The following is a 19,824-nucleotide window of genomic DNA, read 5'->3' as shown; positions in this document are numbered from 1 at the left end:
AAAAATTGGAAAATGACTACTTCCTCTCAATCCATAAAGCCTTCCAAAATTCAATTAGCACGTTCTAAATAAACCATCTACACATGCACTAAAATATGTGATTTCAAATATAGACAAGAAAGTAGCTGCTCACAGATGTTTATCTGAATTATAATACTCTGACCATTCCACTTCAACCCTTTTTATTCAAGTGGCATCTGCTGTAACCCTTTTGTACCTCAGTATTTGAGATGAGCCAGGAAAATACCTATAGGCAATATAAATAAATTGTCTGTGACTGCACATGGGATCTCTTAAATAATGCTGTGAACCCCTAAGTCACTCAGAGAACACCCTTCCCATGCCAAGCATGAACACTGTTTAATAATGCATACATGACTGAGCTTGCTGTCTTCCCCACAGCAATTTCTTCTTGTGATTTTACAGTTTCCCAGACTGGAATATTATTTTCACTTTCACAGAATCACTGATGCAACCAATAGGAAAACTACCTCTGTTTCAGTTTACTGTGTGATGTCTGTAAATACTGCTGGATAGTGAAGAATTGTAGGTAAAACTCAGCAAACACCTTTTTGCCATTTTCTCCTATAAAACAGAGACAAAAGCACAGAAACTTCTCTGCTGCATTGTACTTACAATCTGTGCTTGCTCACCTGCTTTTCCTACAGCAGCTCAGCATCTCCAGCAGCTTCCAGAGCACTAACACCTGCACCCATCCCAGGTCAGACCATCCTGCACTAATGGATTTTTTCAGATAGATGGCAGTGCACAAAGTGCATCCCAGATTGATTCAGGGTCGAGATGCCATTTCAGTGCTCAGGCACTCTAACTAAGGGAATTACTGCATTATCAAAAGCACTTTTAGAAAGATGATGGCTTAGGACCCAATCCTGCTGCACGGTGATAGCACTGATTCCTTGGAAGGGCTGAGCTGGGTGCCAAGAATGCAAACAGGCACTTAGGATTTTACTTCCCATTCCTAGGAGCCACAAAGGATTTTTCTTTCAATACATTCTAATAAATATAGTTTTAAAACACAAAGCTAAAGGATGACTAACAACACAAAATCCTGAAAAATATTGGATGTTGGATACAGGAGATGATATATCTGATTTTCAAGGGTCCGTAATAGCATGGATTTAGAAACAGTCCTGCAATAAGAACAGACAATTCCAAGTCATACTTAATGGCAAAAATTCCATTTATTTTTGTGCACTCTTCATTCTAAAAGACATTATTATTAAGAGACCAGAGTGAAATTTTAAACATTTATCTGCATTTACCCCATCAAATCTTTTTTCAAAAAAAGGAAATATTAACAAAGCAGCTGAAACAAATAGGAGTGAATCTCCCAGCACAATTAGTACTTCAGCATCTACTACTTGGGGATTTCGACATATAGCTATCATGATGTGGAAGCATCCACCACCGTTTTGTTTTCTGTTTGCAGTAGGGGGTTGCTAGGAAACAAAATACTATTGTCTGATTTCATGATCTATTGCCTGGTTTGCCTGGCAATAAAGTCTTCTAAATCTATTACCAGAATATTTTGTTTTTTACAGTGAGATTAAGACTAACATTAGAACACATGCACAAAGGGAAGAGCAGTAAAAAAATGCCACAAAATTCGGGGGAAAGTATGTATATATTCCAGGCTGAGGAAGACAAACTATACTGAGGAAAAATGAACTCAGGCAATCTGGTGATATTTATATATGCACACACTCACACGTGTATCAGCGTTCCTTGACTGTATCTATAGTTTTGCTGACTTGTCAAAGACTCTCTCACTTCCAAGGATACAAAGCGTTCTCTTACTACTGGAGAGCTACTGCACACTGCAAGTTCTGTAAACACCACATGCTGCAGAGCGCCTGGTGCGGGCAAGCACACATGCCACCCCAATTTTTGTTCTTGGAATTCAAATCTAGGTTGCTCCAGTGCTTTAATTTCTTTACACAATTTTTTTTTTTTTCTTTTTTTTTTTGACAGACCAGTCAATTCCCTACTCTCCCTGTCCGGTTGTAACATAAATAAATAAATAAATAATCAAATAGAGAAATAAACAAAAGCACCAGGAAAAGCGATCTAAAATTGAAAGCCGCAATAGTAAATTTCACATACTTTTGACCATGGCAAGTCTTTGCAAAATGAGAGAATAAAAGATTATGAGAACCAGGCAGATGTGGGTGCCTACCAATGCACTCCCACAACATGACAGGAGACCTCAACTGCAAAACACAATCAGACTTAAAAGCTGAGAGACAGATGAAGAGAGCTCAGAACAAAGTCATAGAGAAGAAGGTTTAAAATAAAACCTACAGAGTAGTTATTACTCTTTTATGTATATCTACAATTTCACACCATGCACAAGATGCACCATTTCAAAGTCCTTTCAACTTACTTATTAACGCCTATGCATTTTATCACTCTATTTTAAATTTGAGGGGAAAAAAAATGAATGAGGTTCATTGCAAAAAAAAAAAAAAAAAAAAAAAAAAAAAAAAAAAAAAAAAAAAAAAATCAAAGCTTTTGAGATGCTACAGCAGAACTCCCAGTGCTAAGAAAAAAAAAGTGACAACACACAGCACAGAAAATACACAGTTCATGGGAAGCACCTGAAAGCTTCTTGCCTCTCCTGCTCAGAGATGCATTTACTCAACCTCTAGAGTTTCTGATAGTTTCCTATCAGAAACTAGGAGCCCACACCAAACCACATTTAGAATTAAAGAACAAAAGAGTAAAAAGCAAGCGGGCTTCTACGCCGAACAACAGCAAGCTACTTCTAGCAATTAGATGAAAGCGGAGGAAGATGGACATGACCCACAACCAATCCCTCTGCTCACCAGGGTCGAACACGGCTGTTCCCCAGCTGACAACCCGCTACAGTAGCACTGCTAGTTACAAAACGGAGCGCAGCTCCCGGTGACACCGCGATCCTGTCACCTACGGCTTCACTGAAACCTGTTTTAAAACACTCTCCCAAGCAACGAGGGCAAACAGGAGAGGAGTGGGACAGCCTCCTGCCGCGCTGCCACCACAAACTGCTCTGCCAGCTGCAGGGGGTGACCTCGCAGCCGCAGCCCCCAGCTCTCGGAGGGAGCCCGGCTCCGGGGCGCTGGGTGCCCGCCCGCCTGCCCACGCGTGTGCCCCGGGGGAGCGGGGCTGCCCGGCCGCGGGAGCCCGCGCTGCAGCAGCCACTGCCACCGCAATTAAAAAAAAAAAAAAAAAAAAAAAGGAAGAAATGAAAATTAAATAAATAAATAGCCCGCTAGCGGGGATGGGAAAATAAAAGCCCAGCCTAAACAGGCGGACCCCAAACAACAAACACCGGGCGCCCAGGAGAGCAAACTTTCTGACTCACCGGGAAGAGCCGGTGCCTGGGGGGCGCGGGGCAGCGGCGGGGGCGGCGCGGGGGCCCCGCGGGAGCGCAGCCGGAGCCGGAGCCGGAGCGGGAGCCGGGCGAGGCGAGCGCCGCCGCGGGGCTGGGGCAGCGCGTCTCGCCCCGCTCCCGCTGCCCTCCCGTCCCTCCTTCCCGTCCCTCCGCCGCGCCGGGAGCCGCCGCGGGACCGCCGTACCTACCTCGGCTGGCGGTGCGGGGCCGCGGAGCAGCGGGAGCCGCCGCCGCCGCCCCCCTCGGGCGCTGGCGGGCCCGGCGGCGCTGCAGCAGGCGGAGGACGCCCCGCGGCGGCGGGCAGCGGGGCCGGGGGCCGAGAGGCGGCGGCCGCCGAGCGCGGGAGCGCGGCGCTCTGCCCGTCCGGCTGCGAGAGCGAGCGTGCGTGTGTGCCGGGGAAGGGATGCTGCCAAGGACCGAGGGAAAATTCCCCCCTCCTAGCAAAGCCACCGACAAATGGCAAGGCAGGTGTGCAGGGGAGGCAAGGCTCCCGAAGGAGGAGGAGGAGGAAGAGGAGGAGGAGGAGGAAAGGGGAGAGGGGCGGTGAGAAGGGCGGGGAGCGCACAGCCGTCACGGCGTCCCGGGGACAGCGGCCCCGCCGGGGAGGTGCCGGGCGCGGCCCCTGGGGCGGGCGCTGGGGCGGCACGGAGCGGGGGGAGCCGCACCGGCTCCGCACGGAGCGGGGGGAGCCGCACGGAGCGGGGGGAGCAGCACCGGGGCCGCACGGAGCGGGGGGAGCAGCACGGAGCTGGGGGAGCAGCACCGGGGCCGCACGGAGCGGGGGGAGCAGCACCGGGGCCGCACGGAGCGGAGGAAGCCGCACTGGATCAGCACGGAGCGGGGGGAGCCGCACCGGGGCCGCACGGAGCGGGGGGAGCCGCACGGAGCGGGGGGAGCAGCACCGGGGCCGCACGGAGCGGGGGAGCCCCGCCGCAGCCCCGGGAGCGCTGCCCGCTCCGCCGGAGGGCCGGCAGTGGGCGGCGGGCAGCGGGCCCTGCGGAGCTCCAGGCGCCCCGAGCTGAGCATCCTGCCGCAAGTTTTCCCCTAGGCCTCCCCCACCTCAAACGCCCCTTGTGCTACGCACAACAGCTTGATGAGCTGCACCTCATCCGACGGGATGGGTTCTTTCTTTGGGAATCTTCCCGTGAGGAGTAGTTGCGTGTCACGCCTACGAGGCTTCCACCTAACCTTTAACCGTGGCTTTGAACCAGCATCTCTTAGGCAGCACCCTAAGAGAGGGTCTGACTTTTTGCTTATTCATCTCCCGGGCAGGCGACAACCCTCAAGTGTGGCAAGAGCACCTAACCTCACCTTTCCATCCGGAATGCTGTTTGGCAGGTGGCCGAGGACAGCTCTTCCCGGGACACGGTGCTGGACCCAGGGGTGCTGGCAGCGACAACAGCTTTCCCACAGAGGCTGCTGAACGCCTTGTCTGAGCAGAGAGTTAAGGAAGGCTTTTGCAGCTGCACTTCTGCTCCCGAGGACAGTGCTGGCTATTCTGAACTCCTCCTGATATTTGAAGGGAGAAAACCTGCTTCTTTCCTGGCCTGAATTACCATGCAGGGCTGCTGTAGGCAGTCCCTTTCCTGAGAGAGATGGTTGTGATTTAGTGCTGAAGAGAGCCTTTGTATGCTTATTTACAATGTGTCTCAGCACGCTTCCAGGTGACGATTAGTGGACAGGTGAAAAGCGGCTGTGGCTGAAAGGTGGAAACTAACAACAGGTATTAAATATTGCACATGGCAGCTATGATTTTTAGTGGTAGGAAGAGAATCTGATAGAAAGATCTCCTGCCTATTATTTTCTACAGTGCTTCTTTCACCAAAGCAGTGTGGAATTACATCCACAGGTGTTGGGCTAATTATGTATGCTTACCAGCCCATCACTTTGGGTCTACCAGTGAGCACACTTATGCAACAGAAGCAATTTCCACACCACTGGGCTCATCTGATTTAAACAATACTGGCTTGTGTTGCCTCTGTGTGTAGCTTTTTTTCCCTTGGTTGGCAGGGTTAGTGTCACAGCTTTAGTTTGAGAAGTGACAACAAATAATACTGACACACATTATACCAAGCAACACAAGGACACACATGGAGGACAAAATAAGAAAATTAATGCATTGATTTAGGGAAGGAGAAGAAGCCACTCTCGATCCAGATGCACAGATGTGGACTACTTATTTCCTGTCTGGTTCTTGCTTTGCTTTTTGAGAGGTAGATAGCTGAATAAAGAAAAAGTTGCTGGAAGAATTTCCGTTAAATGTAGCCCTGATGAAAGTAAGACGTAATTATAGCTTGGGAATCCTCTTCTAGGTTATTTAGATGTAGAACACATCTTTTCAGTCTTTTAAAGCCCAGGCCCTAAGCCTGTTCACCCCTAAGCAAGCACCTTTTGAAAAACACACAGAAATCCCATGAGGAAATTCACACACAACTTGTATTTTACCTGTAGTGTAAACTAGCTTGCAAAATCAAGGACTAGTTTAAAAAACCCACACAAACTTCAGGCCCTGAATATATTTCTGAACTGTATTGCCTTTGGCTGTGTTAAATTTGCTTTTCGTCTCTTTCTCCTAACCCTGAATGCAATTGTACTTAGAAGCACAGATAGCAACAACACAAGGTTTAACCACACTCCTCTTGTCAATTGCATAAGCCTTGGCTGATACAAACCAGAGGTAAAAGAAAATATTTCTGCCAGTATTGGTCTTGTTAAATGTAACTGAATGAAGCATGAACACACTGGTTAAGGTTATTTAATTATTTCAATTTAAGATTGTCCCCTCCTTCCTTGCCCCAGAACTGCCTGGACAAGTGCAAGCACACAAACACAGATGCACAAATCTCCAGAAGAAGGTGTTACTGTCTTTACTGTATTTCACTAACATGTTCAGCATTTATTTTTTATTTGCAGGTCGGTACAGAGATGAGTTCCAGCCAAGGTCTCACTTTGTTATGTTCTGAATAGCTCCTGGGAAGTTGCTGACTTGACCCTGGAGACTTTAGAATCTAATTTTTTAATAACTGAAGGATTATTTTTTTTTAATTTAAAAAAGGACTCATTTTAGCTGTCGCATAAGCATGCATTATATCCCAAGACTTCAATCGGAGCTTCACAGACATATCTGAGAGCACAATTAGGCCCTCTGGACCTTTTAAAGCTTAAAAAATAGTCATGTGTAATTCCTTCTTCTGTGGATCCTGCAAGCTTTAGGAGAATTTTTTAAAGCTGTAAATTCCTATTTATCCACTAAGAGGCTCACGGGCAATCTCCCCCTAATGGAAATGGAACTGTAAAGCTGAAACATTAATATACACAATATGATACATTAGGCAGGGAGACTCGAGAGGGCACGGCGGCCGTGCCACGGCGGAGACACAGCCAAGCAGGTTCACTCCACTTTCTTTGCATCCTGCAGGCAGGGTTCAATGTCTGACTTAATATCATTAGGACTGCACAGTTCTCTCTTTGTAAAAAAAAAAAAAAAAAAAGGGAAAAAAATAAATCTGACCTTTGAATCCCTCATCTGCATTGGCAGCCGGTGCTGGCGAATCAGAGGCACAGTTTGGTCTAAATGCAAGACAGCTCTATTCTTCAATAACTGTGCTGTTAATATGCAAATCTCAGCCCTCCACCAACTGTAATCTCCTGCCTCTGATTGGCCTCAGTGATGAAAAAAGATCCAGGTTATTCATTAGCAGGGAAAATATGCTCTCCAGGTTCCCCCTTAAGATGAAGTATTATGAAGCCTTGAGAACATGCAGGCTAGTGACAAACAACAACAAAGCAAGACAAAGAGAAGACAAGAAAATGGAATTAGAAACACAAGAAAAGAAAACTGCATTTTAAAATTTTCCTGATTCCTTTTCTTCGTTCTAGCTTTCCCTTGGGAGTTTTGCCAGTGATTGCAGATGGGCCATTTTTGCTAATTTTTTTTTTTTTTTCAACCCTTGTTTTCTACATATGATGATGTACTCAAGTTCACAGCAGAAGACTTGAATTTGTTCTGAGGACATAATTTCTGTAGTCTGTCTTCCTGAGTCAGCTTTGTTGGCTGGCAAACAGAATACTACAAGGCAATGTATCAACATGTATTGATAAATATCTTGATACCAAAAATGGAATGGAGCAATTGAGCAACAAGCAGTCCATGGTTCAATACTTCAAAATCCATTGCAAAAACCAGCCACCAATATCTGCACCAATATTGGTTTATTCTTCACAGAAGGCCAGACTTTGCTAACCTCTGAATTTAGCAGAATGTTTTCTGTAAGACGTGAGCTGATGGGAATGCTCATGCCAGCTAAACTGTTGAGACAGTCAGTTCGTTTTCCATCAGTGTCTGATACAGCATACAAGTGTAAGATGTGTTCTCCATTACATGGTATAAAAATTAAATAATTCTACCAACCCTGGTAGTGTTAAATTCTGAGGAACCTTTTCAAAGCTGAGGTTTAGGCTTAGGAGTCTCCAAAGCAGGTGTGCAGCCACTCTGCTCCTCCATCTTTGGCTTTATTTTGTGAATTTTCCTTTATTCTTGCAATTCACCTTTCCTGAAATATAACACAGTGCATTGTATTCACTCCTGTACAGATGCAGCCAGCTCTCCTGCTTTCTGCTCCGAGGCTGGAGATGAGATCAACTTGGTAATTTCTTAGATCAATATATCTGGGCTCAAATTGTGTTCCCAGTGAAGGCAGTATTAATTTTATCATCTGTTTTGTCACTACTGTGATTTGGCTTCTCAGGGCTGGCAGCAGAGTGTTTTTGTTTAAAATTGATTTTAATTTCCCAGTAAGATGAAGAAGGCCAGGTGCTGTTAGTGCTCAGTAAGTGGCTCTTTTCTTTCTTTAGGCTTTTCACCAAGGGGGAGCTAGGTAATTTTTCTGTGGGTGGACAATCCCTGTAACTAAAAAGAAGCAGAGTTCTGAGGAGTATGGTAATCTTGCCTGTTTCCCACAAAGCAGGTAAGGCAGCTCCTTGTACAAATTACTAGACAAAAAGTGAAGCACACGTACCTGTGGGGAGCCTGCAGTGAGAGTGTGATAAGGTTACCTGACTGCAAGTCCTTGAATACCTGGGAAGGATGGAGGGCTGAGCTCAGAGAGGGCTTCACACAGGGCTTTTGATTAACTTGCCACAAAGAGAGATGCTGTAAAAAATAGAGAGCTGTGCCACAAAGCCACTTTCCTTTTCTGTCTCACGCATTTCAGATACAAAGATAATGGGAACAGCACAGAGAAATGCAGGCAGATATCTGAAAATAAAGGTTAGAAGGGAAAGATTTTGACAAGGAACATGTAGGCTTCCCACAGCAAAGGTCAAATAGTGACCTACATGCAAATTAATGCCACTTCAGCTATTATAAAGGAACTTCAGTATTTCAGTTTCAGAAAAAGTCTGAAAAATGCATTATACAATCCATTTATTTTGTCGGGGATTTTTTTCTATGTGATATGACTATCTCTTCCAAATATATATAAGGATTCTCATTCAATAAATAATAATAAAGGTAGGAAATAATTAACACTTAAATGTGTTCTCTCCTGGGGTGAAGGGGAGAAGAAAACCTCTCCACGCTTCAGCAGGCAGAGCTACAAGCACGTCCAAGCAGATAATTGACACAGCCGTTGAGCCAGCGCAGTGTTAACTCTGTTTCAAGCTTCCTCAAATCATCTAGCTTTAGAAACCATGTAACTTAATTGGATTGCTGCAGCCCGGCAGCTCCCCGTGTACCGTGTGCTGTCGGATCGCATCGCTGCCGTGGGACCGGGGACCTGAGCTGCTGCTGCCGGTCCTGGGAGCTGCCACCGCCCTGCAGCTCGGTCTGCATCTTCCAGCCACTAGCAGAAAGTGAGGACAGCTGTGCTCCTCTCCTAAGCGTGCAAAAATTAAACCTAGGAGAATTCAAAACCACCGCCTATGGGGAGCAGGATATTTGGGCCAAAGCTCACGTAGATGATTTTCCACCCTGTGGCCAGTTCCACTGAAACTCCAGTTAACTCAAAGAGGCTTCTCAGAATAATCACTCTGACTTAGATAAGGAAAAGTCTGCTGAACGAGGTCTTTATAATCCCTCAGGGAAAAAAAATGAAGACAGTTCACAAGGCAATACTACATAAGGTCACTCAACTCAGGTAGAGAGACAGTGTGGATCATACAAGCTAAATAGCAGACTGACAAATTCAAAGGTGCAGTTTCCTTTTCCTCACTAATGAAGCAAACACTAAGAATATTTGGAAGCTGTGGTTGTCCCCAAGGCACAAGCCACAGGTGCCAAATCATCATCAAAAATCTGTGAGAATTAGGGTACCTTTCTGGCTTTTGAGTCAGAACACATCTACCTTGCTTCAGAGATTTTTCAAAAGAGAAGACTGTTATTTTGATTGTTATTATTCTGTCTCTTTGATCTCATTAATGCCTACTATACTTTATCACTGCTCTGCTTATTTTGTACTTTTTTTTTTGGAATTCAGTCCAAGTAGGAATAATCCTTGTTCTTAATTCTTATCTAGATTTTATTGCCCCATCAGGGGGAAGGGAGTGTACTCAAAGCACAGACTTTTAATTTTTCTCATGTTAATATCAATAAATACTGAGTTAAGTAGGTACTCATTATTTTATGGACAAATACCTGTTTTTTCAACAACATCATAGGTAATTTTCAAAACAGACAAAAGTAAACATTCTGCAGGATTCAATTTCAGTAGGCTAGTCCTGATTTTTGTTCTTGGGGGATGGAGGAGGAAGGTTTGTTGTCGTTTCGTTTTTTCTTAAACTTTATCTTTGTTTATCTTTGCAGAAAATGATGTGTAAAGTTACTATGTCCAGACATTCTTCTCTGAAGAATTTTTTCCTCAATTGTCCCTCTTCTTTTTGCCTTAGGTAATAAGTAGTCCTTGTGCAATCCCATCAGATAGGCTGTTAAAAGATTATTTTTCCCTAACTAGACCATTCTTCAAGTCAAAGACTCAGCCTGACCTACCTTGCCTGCAAAGATCTCCCTAAGTGAGACTATAAAATCCTTCCACTGTTCTTTGTTATAACGCCATCACTACTCAAAATTTCTACAAGCCATTAACTATCTGTACAGTCCATCCACATTTTTCATGCATATTTCCATCAAATAATCCTTAATTCAAGCAACTCTCACGCCAGCATTGCACTGTGATGTTGTAGATAGTCTAGATTTTTACTAGGAGGAGAGATTCTGATTTTTTTTCCTTAGTTCATCACTATAAAGCAGCCACAGGTAGGGTGGCTCTTCAGCAATACACAGCAGTGCTATGTAATGTGATAATCAGGAATGGAAAATAAAGACTAATATATTCAGCTGAATTAGAAACCGAAATTTCCATAGGCGGAATATAATTACCTAAGCTGGCATTTTGCCAGGACACTGGGGTTAACATTATTGCTCCTACAATAGTCCTATCTCTGAGTAATATGGAAAAAAAGTAGCAACAGGATTTTTTAATTGAACCAGTGTGAACCCAGCTACAGTAGGTTGCAGTCCAATTAAAATTGACAACCCAGTGAAGCGGATACACATAACACAGAGATAAATATAGAAAATCCGAGTTGTTCTCTTTTTCTTTGTCTTCTCCTCTTGGTGTGTAGGGTTTTTTTCCTGCTGGATATTTCATTTCATTTTCAGAATCTTTTGATGCCAGGAAACTATCATTGACTGGAAACACTTACTAGCTTTTTGCAGCCAGTTTTCATAACTTAAAATAAAGATGGAAAAATACATCCTTCTAAATGTTTCAGCATTGCATTTCTTTCCTTTTCTACAGCTCACAATATTAAAATTACATTGGCTGTGCAGCAGAAGATTAGAAAGATCAACAGCTTTTAACCTTTAATAGTAAATGGTGCTAAAGTCACTAGATCTGTCTTTGAAGCACATGAATTGATTATCAATTGAAAACTTGGAGCTCACCTTCAAGCAAGCAGTGTGATTCCCCCACCAAAAATGCTGCAGAGGCTAACTCCTGAAAGGCAAAAATACTTCCTTTTCTGTTTCCTTCTTATTTTTTTTCTTTTGGGAAAAATTAAATACTTGAAATGGCATAAAATATATTGCACTGTTTACTCCTGGTTCTGCATTCTTTACTCACATCAGTATGTTTTCCTCAGACCATGCAAAGAGCCACCGAGGTCAGTGGGACTCCTGGGGAATTACTATTCCCTATCTGGCAGAGGTGTTGCAAGGCACACTTCATTAGTGCTCTGAAGCTCTCTGAGAGCCCTAGATAACAGCTGCTATATGTTGTAATAAAATACAACTATTCATTATTATTGAAGAGCTAAACCATGTCTGTAATTGACCATTGCTAGATTCTTTTCTGAAGTTATTGGGTTTGGAGATATGCCTCAAAATCTGTTATTTAATAGAATGAAGAAAGTAAAGCAGCAACGGGGTTGTTTTAAGAGCAAAACAGAAGAAAGCTCCCCTGGGCTGTATCCTATTGACCTCTAGTTCCATTATTGTTTCTGAAATGTTTTTCCATTTAAGGCATTGCCACCGAGTCCTTCCCAGGAAGCTCTGGGAAAGGATATAAACTGAGATCTCTACCAAGCTTGTAAGTAACATCTCTGAAAATGGAGGGTTGATTTATTTACTGACAGCTGGGTATAAAGGGGAAACCCTCCAGGCTTTGGTTGTGAATCTTCTATAATATAATAAATGGTGCCATCTACTGGCTCTCTTTTGCTTTTGCCCAGTGTCACAGTTTGATTGTGCAATATAGCTGCTGCAAGTAGCATTAAAACACCAAAGAAATCAAGCCAACATGACTCTAGCTAGCATACTTCTTGGATCTCAGGATGATTTACAGGAGTCCATAAAGCAAACAAGCCTAAAATGAAATAAGAGTAGTAGGAGAAAGTAAAATTGCAAGATGCAAGCAAGGGAGGAAAGGCCAGATTCCAGCAGACATGTGAAACTGGATTAAGGGTTGATACTGAAGACAGTTCAGCTAAGCTGAACCAGATGCAGCCATCCCAGAGGACAAATCAGGGATGAGGCTCCTCAGAGAGAAGAAGAGAGCTGCTCCAATCCCTCCCAATTAATTTTCTGTTAGAAAAAGACCAGCCAACCATGATGGTCTTTTTCCCCTTCCACCCACTCCAGTTCCTACTATTAAACAAAGAAAATGTAAACAGCCCTGACAGAAGAAGTATACAGACAGACAAAGGTATTATGGGTCAATTTCTTTCTTACAGTTCAATATTTTTTCTGATTGACAGCAGGAGCAAGATTTGACTCTCTGTCTTATGCCTCAGAAGACCACATGAACTGTGACATATTCTGCTGTTAGGTGCACTGAGCAGTCTTGGCATCTGCTTTAGGGTCAAACTGGACTCACTGTATAAAGGAACTGCCAGAGATACTATTTTTATTGTTGCTTTTAATGTGTCTGGATAATTTGCTTGAAAAAGCAAAATTGGCTGTAGAGCTATTTCAGTCTGATTTCCTAAGAAAAAGAGACTAGTGCAATCACAGTATCTGGCAAAGGGAAAACAGTTGCAAAAATACACAATGATGTCAAGTGCTTCAAAAAAAGCAGAGTGGCTATTAGTGCTCCTTTGGAGGAAAAAGCATGAACAAGAGTTCTTCTTAGATATAACACCTCCCCAACAGATGCAAATCCACATGAAGGTGCTTTCCTTCAGTTTGACTTGTCATAAAATACGTTTGTCATGATAGTCTTCACCCAGTAAGAAACAGATAAGCAGGAAAGGATGGGAATGCAGGTTATCAGGGATTTTATTGCTACAAATGGAACCCACATCAGAGCAAGGTATAGCTTCTTGGGCTTCAGCTTTATCTCCTGCCAATGAAGATCATGTTTACCTGGGTCTCATGAAATGATTTTGGATTTTAAAAATATCAGAAGGTGGACACTATCTCTTGACACAGATGCAGATTTCACAGAGCATTCTGAGTTGGAAGGGACCCACATGGACGAGCTCAAGTCCAGCTCCTAGGTGAATGGCCCATATGGGGATCAAACCCACAACCTTGACACTTTAGCACCATACTCTAAACAGATGAGAATGAGAAAGGCAAAGATACTCAGACAACTCTCACTGCAGAGTCCCACCTCCACTCCTGGACCCCAAGGCAGGATTTTGATATAGTCCTCAGGAGAAGGAGTTTTGGAATACAGGAATTTCAGGCAATGCAACTCCATTTTGGAGTTGTGCTGGAAAGTACTGGGAACACTGGAGTTGCTGTGCAAGCCTTTCAGACAGCCCTTAAGATGAGAGGCTTCTGAAATGTAAAATCACAAAACACAGGTTAAGAACCCTACTGCCACATGTGTAATCATGACTTATAAAAGGGGACCACAAGCTTATGACAATAAAAGTGGTTTACATTTTGTGATTAGCAGGCAAACCTGCTGTAGCAGACTCTGTTTCCATATCAATGTGTGCAAATATTGTCCCAGTTTAGTTTACCCAGTAGTTGATGGCCTTATATCATAAATCCAAAGTTCTAAGGATTTTGTACAGGATAAGGTTTCCATTAGTCTCCCTTTCCATTTTTCATCAGTGTCAGATTACTGTATGATTTTAACCTAGTGAAGAGGATATTCAGTACATTGATTCCTTCCACCACACAGGGCAGTTCCTGTCCCAGTGTGGATGTGCAAGGCTAGAAGCTCTTTTTTTGCCAACCCAGTGCTTTAAAAGGGCCTAGCTCTTGTAAGAAATGTGCTTGTAGTAATCCCATTCTCCAGCTCCTGTAGGAATTTCTCTGGACAATGTGTAGCACTGAAGAAATTGGCCACGTGCTGCTGTGCATTAAGGCCACAGCTTCCAGCTCGATTCCTGGCTGCCAGCACAGGCTGGGAACAAGCACCAGCCTAGGCAGCAGATGGGGACGTTGCTAATTGGTCTGTTTTGATGCTGGGCCATCAGCTGACAATCACTTCACACTTCTCTCTCAGCAGTGACTTGCCATGTCAAAGAGCTACAGATATGGGAACCATAACAAAGGAAGTGGAAACAGCAATCACTTCAGTGCAGACAATCCCTTTTCCTTGACTGTGCTGACAAAATTGGCTGCAGGATGCTGTGAGGCAGCTTGCAGACCAAAAGATGTGATTTGTACATCTTACAGTGTCAAGTGATAATGCTTTTGCATGAGTGTTGTCATTTCTAATGCATTTTTGCAGCTTTGTTAAAAGGCCTGGTGATAGTTATATATGAAGGAAAGCAGAATACACAAAATAATATTTTGGGTGAAAACTACAGAGGCTCATAAACACACGATTAGATTAGCTGTGAGTGCAAGAGAGGTTTTGTTGCAAAAGCAGGATTCACAGCCAGGAGCAGGAATAAAAGGCTGCAGTTGAAACTGGAAGAGAATTCAGGAGCATGCTGGAAACAGCAGAAAAGTTTGAAAGCTGTTACATCAAATTGTTCCAGTTTAAAAAATGGCACCAGATTACAGTCTTAATACTATGTAAGGCTTCAACTTTCACATTTTCTTATTCTCCATAGATTAATGACTACAAATCTTAGTAATTTTGAAGTAACAATTGTGGCTTTGTCTTCTGTAATGTCTCTGCCATATTTTTCAGGCTCTGGGATGGTAAATGACTGTGATTATACTGCTTTAGAGGAGGTACATCAGAGATTCTGTCTGCATTTCACTTTTGAGCAAAGTTGCTAAGTTCTCAGTGTTTTTTAAGAATTTTTCTGTTTCGCATTAAAATGAAAGAAAATACTCATTACAGATCAGCCATTTAGCATGCAGTAAAACAAGGAAAATGTTTATTGAATGGAAGGAGTATAATGCCACAGGTACCTAAAAAGGAATTTTACTGTCCATATAGATCTGTTTAATTATCTCACATAGAAAAAAATCACTCTCTAGAGGGCCAAATTCTATTCTTTCATTTTTTATGGACCTGTGTATTTATAAATATAGGAGATTGTCATGGGAAATGCTGGCAAGAACCATCTGTGGAATACCTCAACAGAAAAGGAAATTTGTAATTCAAAAGTAACTGTTTGCCTTGACTTTTCTGAATGTCACCACCTCTGTCCCAAACACAGGAAGAAAGCATTTGCTGTGGCATCTCCAATGCCACAAAAAAAACTCTAGTAAAGGACACCACTGCAGGGAATTCTGCTTTCTTAGAGTGATTAATTTCACCAGGACACTTACTTGAGGAGAGGATGAATCCTCTGCTGCAGGTGATGTCCTCCTTGCTGCCCATTCCAGTAGGGAAAGTCTCTTTGCTGTGCAGGCAAGGGGGCTGATCACACACAACATCAAGCACAGACTGTGGATGGAGATGAATTACTTGGAATTCCAGCACTAAAGACCTACAGTGGTGTATCTGCTAAGGAGCATCATTCCCAGCTGGAGTTTACTAGGCACATCTGCAGAAGTAGGAGGTTTAATGGCTGTGAAACAGACCATTCACTTTCATGGCTGCTAAATCCCCACTGAAGGAGTACTCCCACTTGGCCATGGCTTCAAAGGAGCTGTCAGGTTAAACAAACTTGTCCCCAGCTACACCCCAAAGACAATTGCTGTAAATGAATGAGGAAGAAATGAAGCAGGCACGGATTTCACACTGGTGATTTGGTCTCAATAGCCATAGTTTCCCTTCTGTTACCCCTCACAAGTATGGCTCATTTTCCATTCAGGAGAGAAAAGAAACTCAACCAATGTATTTCCAATCAAACATTTAATCAGAATTCTCGGCTTTTCTATTGCACAGATTTAAACTTCTATTTTTAGTATACTAGCACATGTTTTCTAGTAGCAGATCTTCTTTCTCATTTATACTTGACCTTCTATACATCATTAATTAAAAATATTAGCATAACAATATGTCAGCTCTTCTTGTGTTCCATTGCTTCTAAAAACAATGTTGCATTGCGCTTTCTCTGATCAGCTGCTCTTTTATGCTTTTATGACAGCTTTTGTGTTGTTTGTTTCCCAATGTGCATTGTTTTCCACATGCAAATATTAAAAGCAAATAAAATTATACAAAATGGTATCAGAAAATGAAAGCATTTGGGAAGGACAGGAAAGAAAGTTTAACACTCCCTTTGTATGAGGAAATTAGCACTCTCAAAGGTCTAAGTAAGCATGGTTAGGAATGTCTCTGGTGCCAATAACATAAAAAGTAGTCAAAATCCCTTCTACCATCATCTATTGATAAAATTTAACATGAAGACAAAACCAAAATAAAATAAGCAAGCAAGTACATAGGAGAGAAGCAGAGAATTCAAAGCCATTCAAATGCAAAGAAAGCCATCTACAGCTGCTTGAGCAATATGAAGGCGAAAGTGAGTTAGATGAAGTTTTCAAAGTGACAGATAAACACCCTACAGGTGAAACTGCCAAGATATGGTTCCTTTTTCCACTCCAGACTCCAATTTACTGAAGTGAGAGGGTTTAGATTACACAAAAGCTGCAGTGATTCAGCAACTGATCTATTAGATCCTACTTTTCAAGAGAAAACCAGAAAAGCTTTGAAATTCTTAATTACTACATTTCTTAAAGTGGAATAAGCATCCTCTGTAACTTCTTTTTAGGTATTGAAGGAAAGGAGTCAAATTTACCAAAAGACTGAAATTGCTATTAAAAACTGAAGTGGTGTTATTGTAATGATTTACTTTTGTAATGAGTTACTTGTGATTTCACACTTTGATCCCCTTTTAAGTAGTGAGGTGTTTCTTTGTTGGTTTGTGAGTGCTAATTTCTGCAGCACTGTGTTAAATCATTGTTATGCTGGTTTTCTTGAGCAGCAGAATGAATAATTGAATAATTATAAAGGAGAAGTTCATTAAAATGTGTATGGCTATGGAAACAACATTTTCCTGCAATTCAGAGAGGGGTTGTATACAATAATGCAAACAACCTGTTGAAAAATGGATTTTTTCCATCTAGAAAATAAAATCTTTCCTGCACACGGCTTCCCTCAAAAGCAGACCAGGGAATTACATGCACTGCACTGGGATGACTTTCCTCTCCTCATGCTTCTGTCAGAAACCTTACTCTAGGATTCCAAGTTCAGCCATAGAACTCTGCTGTTATTATGGGTAGCTCACCAAAACTCAAATGAATGTAAAACCAGATCTCAAGGCTATTGGAGGTTTAGGGATTGCTATACACCACTGCAGAATAACAGAACACCTTGCAGAGCCTGCAGCATAACACAGAACATTAATAAGAACACTCTCTTTCACCTGGAACTTTTGAAACATTTCTTTTCTAGTGCAGAAGACAGCAAAACGTGGGGTCCCGTGGTGCTGGATGCACTTGAGCCATGAGAACAGAGTGAAGGAGTAGTGCAGTGTTGAGCTGCAATGGCACCTAGGTGCTGCCTCTCCAGCTGCTGTCCTTACTGCCTTAAAGAATTTCAGCAGCTACTGCACCCTGTGAGGAAGCACTGGAGGCACCATGAAGTCCATGGAGAACTGAGCATCAAACAAATAGCTTGGTTCAAAGAGGCAGTTTAAAAAAAGAGTAACCCTGTGAGATTCTTCTGACACACTTGGAGTTAACAACAGGATCAGTCCTTCAGGTGTTTTGCACAGGTCCCTGTCACATGAGTTAGCAGACCCTGACAGTAACACAGACTGGTTCTGTTCTCCAGCAGCTAGAGCAAGACAAGCTTATCTGCTGACAACTGAGGATTTTTCAGACTTAGAAACCTCATGTTCCTCTACAGGCTCTGTAGTATAAAATGGACACAGGCCTGTGTACTACTGCTTTCCCCTCCTCAATTTCTATCACTTCTCATTGCAGCCTGTGCCTGTATCCCAGTCACATTCTTCTGCTATATTTGTCAAAGTTTATTACTTTGATTACAACTGCTGCTCAAAGTTTTTCTGGTCATTAGGTACTAATTTTAAAAGTCCAGGTGGAAAAGAAGACTGTGGAAATTCTCACTGATGCAAGTATTTTTAAAAATTGGTGAGACAGTTCACATGACTGGAATGCTAAAGACCTTTAGATAAAATTTGCTTAGGGCAGGAGGTGAAGTAGTGAATGATACAGTGGTAGTACTACAAAGACACTGCTAGCCTGTCTATATATCCTGATAATTCAGAAACTAATTGTGAATGTGCTAAAACATAAAAGACAAGAAAAGAATACAGCGGAGTGGGAAGGAGGAAAATTATTTATAGACCATGAAACCATAGCTGAATTATTTCTTATGACTTGTCTGCAGTGAGAGGCAGACTGCGGGGGAGCAATTGTCTTGCCATGGGAGAATTCAATTTCAGAAATGTAGCATGGAGGTCACACAACTTATTAGAGTTTCTAAAATTATTCCTTGCTATCCTTTAACACAGAAAGTATTATTGCTCTCAGTGCAGAGTAACTCAATTATGATCTCACTACGATGGATAGAGCTACATTAATTCTTGGCCTGCAGTCAGTCAGGGATATCTGGAGATAATAGATGGGATTTATGTCATGTAATTTTAATCATCCACCATGAGTTTAGAACTATTTGCCCTGGACTCTTTCTTCAGGCAAGAGAGGCAACGTGCTAGAAGGTGACATGCCACCCATCTCAGAGCCCTAGGAAGTCTCCTCCTAGCTCATGTCAGCTATCCAAGTGGTAGATTTCTTCCCATCCAGATCCCTTCCATAGGGATGTAATATATAAATGAGAAGCTTGCAGCCCAGGAAATCAACAGGGAAGGCCAGAAATACAAAGGAAAATGTGTGGCCAGCAATAAAACAATAAAGAGACTTTACTAATAGTGATCTTGTGGCTGTGATGGCTTAAGAATTTAAGGTTTGGATGTATCTCACCTTACTTTAGACACCATAATAATAGTTATTTACATCTGAGCTAGTGACACTTTGCTGCCTTTGCAGTCAACTGAGAGAAATGGGACTTTTTAGGGCACAGTTCCTGTCATCCTGAAGTAACTATGTAAAGCAGTTCAGATGAATTATCCCTACAAGTGTTTCTTTCCTTACATGACAAAAAAGGAAAAGCCATCAGATAAAACTGGGAAAAATCTTGAGACACTCAAGCTCTCCTCTGCAAAAATACTTGCTTGCTTTCCCAACTGCACCAGTTAACCCAAAATAAATGCACTAGCAATTAGAGAAGTCTCGGCAACAATATGAACTCATAATTTGAGAGATGGTAATAACTTTAGTAGAGATGCACAAAAGGTAGATCATGCATTAGTACTGCACCTGAGGCAGGGCATTCCAATCCTTTAGCAAATATGACAGATATGACAAAGCCTGAGGATAAAATTTTAATCATGAGTCTCAGATAGCTTTCATCCAAGGGGACTGAGAAGGCCAGTGGTCTATTAGAGTAAATTTTATAGGTCAGGATTCAATAGATTAGAATTCTGTGTCAATACTCAAAAAGAGAAAAACTCTATAAGTCAGTCATTACATGATGGTTATCCTGAAA

At 42.5% G+C, this 19,824-nt stretch overlaps 1 protein-coding gene across 4 annotated transcripts in view; it reads right to left on the bottom strand.

The window, feature by feature from the left end:
* The window catches only part of ENOX1 (ecto-NOX disulfide-thiol exchanger 1), a 350,623-nt gene extending 346,965 nt beyond the window's left edge, over positions 1-3,658 (bottom strand). The window contains exon 1 of one of the 4 annotated variants that reach the window (XM_056495979.1): positions 3,583-3,658. The gene's annotated coding sequence lies outside the window, so the exon portion shown is untranslated. Of the gene's footprint in view, positions 1-2,846; positions 3,189-3,364; positions 3,418-3,582 lie in introns of those variants that run through there. The other 3 variants (XM_056496027.1, XM_056496009.1, XM_056495999.1) reach the window with 3 other exon arrangements.
* Between the last annotated feature and the right edge of the window lie 16,166 nt (positions 3,659-19,824).

Source organism: Oenanthe melanoleuca, chromosome 1 (genome assembly GCF_029582105.1).
Source record: "Oenanthe melanoleuca isolate GR-GAL-2019-014 chromosome 1, OMel1.0, whole genome shotgun sequence".
Classification (NCBI taxonomy): Eukaryota; Metazoa; Chordata; class Aves; order Passeriformes; family Muscicapidae; genus Oenanthe; species Oenanthe melanoleuca.
This window is presented reverse-complemented; position numbering and strand designations above follow the sequence as displayed.